Source organism: Archocentrus centrarchus, chromosome 2 (genome assembly GCF_007364275.1).
Source record: "Archocentrus centrarchus isolate MPI-CPG fArcCen1 chromosome 2, fArcCen1, whole genome shotgun sequence".
Taxonomy (NCBI): Eukaryota; Metazoa; Chordata; class Actinopteri; order Cichliformes; family Cichlidae; genus Archocentrus; species Archocentrus centrarchus.
Window position 1 is genome coordinate 9,917,607 of NC_044347.1, and position 6,000 is coordinate 9,923,606.

Here is a 6,000-nt window from a genome sequence, read left to right on the forward strand (position 1 = left end):
TTGATACGTAATTTGCTCATAAGGACCAGCTCAAACACTTTACTGCTCCTCTCCGATGGTGTCACCATACGCTCCCCTTTTCTCTTGTTCCATCTGAGGATCACAGCCATTGGCTGAGCTCGTTACCACGGCTCTCTGCTCTGTGATTGGTTTCTTATTCAGCTGCTGCTTTATGATTGGCTGGGGATGTAGGCGGGAACAGCTCAGACAGACACCAGTCGAGAGACGCAGCAGCTTGATGATTTTGCAACGTCCTGAAAATGAGGAGAAAACAAGCTACACTTTTTGAATGTTTTTATAAATAGGCTGCCCTGAAGTCACAGAGGCAGCTTTAGAAGAACCTGTTTGATAGACACAGTTGGTTCAATCTGTTTTTTGTATAATACTTCTGTACTTAGTTCTTAATATTTAAACACGTTTTGCTTTTATACTGTTTTATAAATTCTGCATGTTTTTAATACAAAGCCAACTGTTGTACATTTATTTACATGTAAGCGTCAGAGAAATATTGCAATGTTAAATATGTTTAAAAATCAAAATAAATTGTCGATCACATTGCACTAACCAGTGTATTTTTGTTTCTAAGCACAGTATACCCACTACAAAAATGTAGACTTCACCACTGCACTGAATGAAGCGCAAACTGTGCGGCGCATTGTGACGCGAATGTGCGCTTATTAATTTGGTGTTTTAGAAAATGATTCGGATCTGCTGCTGATTCTCTGTCACTCTGCTGAGAACGCAGAACTCACCGCGAGAACAGCTGTTCAATTTCACTTTCATCTGGAGGGATTTCTAACTTTATCAGGCTGTGCGCTTTATTGTTTAAATGGATCCAGTTTAAAGTTTCAGACTCTAATGTGCAGCCGTCACCTTAGAAATAAACCGCAGCACTGAGAGCGAGCTTAGTGATACAATTATTAACTGTAATTTAAAGGTTTAATTTACTGCTCTTTGCAATATCACCAGATTAATGATTTGCTCCGGCATTAATCAGGAGCACTTATATTTTTTATATATATTCTTTAAAAAATATGGTTGCATTTTAGGGGTAGAATTTTTTATGTTCTTTATAGTTTTTTATTTGATAACTATTGGATAACGCTTCTGGTGTAGGTGGCATAGGGATAATTTTCCGTGGAAGAAAAGCCCCTTTTAGATAAGCCAACACCACCCTTTACCGCGCAGGAAAACCCAACAGTGAGCTGATAACCAGCTTCGTGTTTCCATTTATCCAGATAACGGAAAGACACCATGGGTAGGCTGAACTCGCTTTGTAGAGCAGGGACCACGGAACGACGGCGGCACTGATGCCATTACTTTGAAGAGCTTCTTTCGTGTCCATTAAACACGTTATAAGTTGCTCAGAGTAACATCGTATTTTACAATATGACAGTAAAAATAACACAAAGAGCCCCCATCGTTTTCCAAACTGTCTTCCACAATCAGAGCAGCTTAATACAATAACAATAACCGCTGTCAAGGGGAGGTGCAAAATCCTGGTAAAATTTTTTCCGGTCTTGTGCGAAATTCTGTTCCCCAAATACGCCGTGTGACTACAAAGTCACGAGTCGTGTTTGTCAAGCTTGGAGTGAGTACAAAACAGTAAAAAGATGCCGGCTATGATTTTATGAACACGCACACTGCTTATGTAGCAACTTTGGATTTTTTTTAAAACACAAACGAGTCAGTTAGATGCTGGATACTTGGTTAGTGGCAACGCCTGAACGAAAAACGATACATGTTTTTCTGCCTGTGAGGAGAGGGGGGGTGGGGGGGTGTTTGGTGATGAAGTAATGCAGGACTCTTTCTGTGAGTTCAAATATATGTTTTTTTCTGCAGATGTGAGGAGAGTGGAACCATGTTAGCAATGGTGGACTGCATAGTTTTGCTTAAGAAAAATGGACATGAGGTGTAACTGATGTTTTGAAAGAAAAGCTGATGAACATACTTTTTTTTTTTTTTTTTGAAGAGACACAGACCCACTAGGAGGATGTGATGTGGGACAACTGTAAGCATGCCTAATTAGAAATGCACAAGTGTGAGTCTCACACAGACAAAGTAAAGAAATATTTACTTATATCAACCTATGGTTCTTCATACTGGTATATAAGAAAATTAAAAACAGCTGATCCAAACGTTGCACATGCTGGTTCACTATGACACTCAGTTAGAGAAGCTACACCATGAATATGGTGGATACCTTGTTAGTGACAATGCTTGATCAAAAACTGTATGTTTTTCTGCATGTGATTTGGAGAATTTGGACTTTGTTAATACCTTTAATAAACTTATCTGAGTGTAAGCACATTGGTTTCACAAACACATGGACACATATAGCACAAACTAAAAATGCTTAACACCCTATTATTGGAGATGCATGATCAAAAACTATATGTTTTTCTGCCTGTGAGGTGAAAAAATGAGCTATGTTGTGGGGGAATGTCCGGCTATTTCTGCGAGTACAAATAAAGGCTGACTTTCTACAGGCCTTGTGAGAATGACACTTTGTTAATAAGGGAACTGTAACAGCTCCTTACAAGCTCTTTTTTTCCTTAATAAAACTTATCTGATGCTTACAAGGACGTTATTGGAAATGCATGATCTAAAATCTATATGTCTTTTTCTGACTGTGAGGAGCCAAAAGAGTGCAGGAGGCATGCTTTCTCCCTCAGCGTATATTTGGTGAAGGCAGCCCCAGTGAAAATGAAAACCAGATGGGTAAAAACTATGCTGCAGTCCTCTTTGTCTCAGCACTGATCGTTTTTTTTAAAGCTTGCGCTATCTCAAAAAATATATATTTGAATGAATAGTATATTCCCTATCTGATTGAAAAAGCAAAATACGGTATAGTTTAAAGTAGGGATGGCATGAAACCACTTTTTTAGGTCCGATACTGATACCAATGTTTTATCTGCCGATACCAATACAAATCCAATCTTTTTTAAAAAAGACAAAAAACAATTGATTTCAAATGCCCGGATATATTTTACATATGTCAACAGTCTCACACACAACAAAATCAAAATCTTTTAGTTGTCCCACGTACAAGACTAAGAACCAGGGAGGGGCAGAGCTTTTCAGGCAGTGGCACCAAAGCTCTGGGACTATTTACCACTCCAGCTCCATTTAGCTGACTCTGTGGAGTCCTAAAAAAAAAAGTTGAAAACCGTTCTGTTTAACCAGACTTTCTGTTGACTTTATTTTTATTTTTTCTTTTAATGTGGTAATGTTAATATGTTTTTAACATGGTGTTTTATCTGGGTTTTTTGATATTGTGTTTTAATTATTGTAAAGTGCTTTGTGACTTTTTGTCTGTGAAAAGCACTAAAAAAATAAACTTTACTTACTTACAACAATCGCTCTATCACCTGAATCCTGCTGCTCCTTTGTGAGAAGGTGATGCATTGGCTTATAGTATGTTGCAAATTTCAGTAGGGCTGCAACTATCACTTAATTTAGTAATCGAGTATTCAATCAATTATACCATCAATTACCCGAGTAACTGAATAAGAAATACTTTTTTCACATTAACAGTTCATCTGCATATTTTAACTTCCATACTGCAGTTTTTCCCTGTGTGAAACAAACAGGGTGGATGGAGCAGCTACAAAGTTCTCTTTTCTTCACTTACTGATCAGGTGGTTGATGAAGGACCTCCAGCTGTTTCCCAGTAAAGGTTTAATGGAGGTTACAGGGAGAAAACTTTCTTCCGCTCCACCTGAGCTCACCGGCTCCGCCTCTTTGCGCTTGTGCAGACGGACTGCACGTAAATCACCTGACTGCTGCTGTTGCGACATCAGTGTTTATGTTGAAAAACTGGGGACTGCGTGAGTGTAATCTTGTAATGCTTTATATTCACAAGCATTCCCCTAAATACGTTTTTACTGCAGGTCTATATTTAATCACTAATCAGGGATTAAAGTATCAAAAATATTTTGACTGGGAAGGGGTTCTTCCGCTCCGCGCCGCCCATGCGTCATAAAGCGGTATCTGATGGCGGTCATTGAGTCATCAGTTACCGTTCCCCCAGTTTATTACCGGGATAACGTATGTGATGGCTTTATGTCACCCATCAGATACCGTTCCCCCTATAATAAACTGGGGGAACGGTAACTGATAACCGAATGACAGCCATCAGATACCGCTTTATGACGCGTGGGCGGCGCTTGGGCAGCGCGGAGCGGCGAGGAGACGGTGGGGAAACAGTATCTGATGGGGAAACGCGACTGCGGCGCTCGCTAGCAGTATGTCCGGGAGCTGAAGTAGAGAAAAAAATAACAGCTGAAATAGCACAACACACAAACACGCAGAGAGCGGTGGAGGCGTGGAAAAACATGTCAGCGATGATCGCTCAGTGTCAAAACTGAGGGGGTTATTTCCTGATCCCCACTCCATTCCAGTAGGTGGTAGTAATGCAGCTTTAAGCTGGTTTGGTCAACCGCAAACCCAGAAGAAGAAGAAGACGACAGAGAAGTGTAATGCAGCTAATATGGGTGGGATCGGATCGGACTGCATTTTTTATTTGTTTCTGATATCCCACCCAGTAATTTAGGCCAGGATCGGATCGATCCTGGATCGGCGCATCCCTAGTTTAAAGTATTCAAGCATGCTTTGTTCTTCATAGTTGATGGGATAAAACAGAGTTGTAACTGTAAACACCCTTAATTTGAAATGTATGATGGATCTCACACAGACAAAGTTGTAAGAAATATCATTCTTCATACAAGTATATAACACAGAGAGAGCATGAAAAATGATGGAGACTTTTTTGTTATACACACACACACACACACACACACACACACACACACACACACACACACACACACAGAAAAAGCACATAATATATACTACTTACAGTGTACGTGTCCTGTTTAACTGAACTTGGCAATCCCGGGGATTGAACCCGAGATCTCTTACAAAACATGCGCTCTATACACTAAGCTAGGCCTACTAGACCACCACTAGAGCCTCTATGAAGATCTAGGTAATTTGTATCTACTGTGAAGCTTCTGCTGTCAAAGTGAGTCAGATCAGGCAGATTTCTTTAATGTGCTTTAACAGCAAAGCTCTGTAATCCGCCTGCTGCAGCTCCACAGGGAGAACACCGCTAACAAAGACACTCTCTGCTAACAACAACACTGTAAATGGAGCAGTTACACCTGATGGGACTTACTCAGACACACATTAAATACATTTTTTGCACAAAACGACTGTGTGGATAAACTGCATCACCTATATTTAAAACACAAAGGATGTTGACTGTTTTTAATTACTGTCAGTAATAGCAGTGATAACTGTTTGTCCTTTTTGTTTCAGCTCTCATTGCTGCTCTCCTGCTTGATGGCAGTGTTTTTAACATTTATGTGTAATAAGGGAGGACACTATGTGGAAAAGGTCTCTCTGGGCAGGCTAAGTTAGCTCTGGTTAACTAGTGTAAGCTAACCCACCGACTCAGAGAATAACAGTGGAAAGTGGGCTTTAGTCAGCAGTAGCCTCACTGCTGCCTCAGGTTCTGTAGCAGCTATAGTAAAGTTTAAAGGGTGAAACAGCCGATACTCAGATTAATTACAGCCAGTGGCGGCTGGCCAGTAGGGGGCGCTTGGGCGCCGCCCCCTTTAAATTGTTTAGATAATAAATGATTTCTGAACTGCAAAATACTTAGAAATGTATTTATTCATACTGTGTGTCCAATAGACATGTTAGAATTTATTAAAATAGTAAATACATAATTCTATTTAATTGCTCACATTGTGCACACTTCCTATCCTATGTGCAGGGCGCCGTTCTAATGAGAGTGTATGTAGGCGCATCAACTTTTGGCAAGTAGGTGATCTGAGGCTGACTTTTAATTGGTTATTTAAGGTTTTCCACAGGGCGCAGCGCTCTGCGTCCCGGACACACCCATTCTGTTGTGTCATTACTGGTAGAGTGTCAGTACTGGCTAATTTTTTTTAAAACATTTTGTGATTGGACAATCCCCGATTCGACTCATTA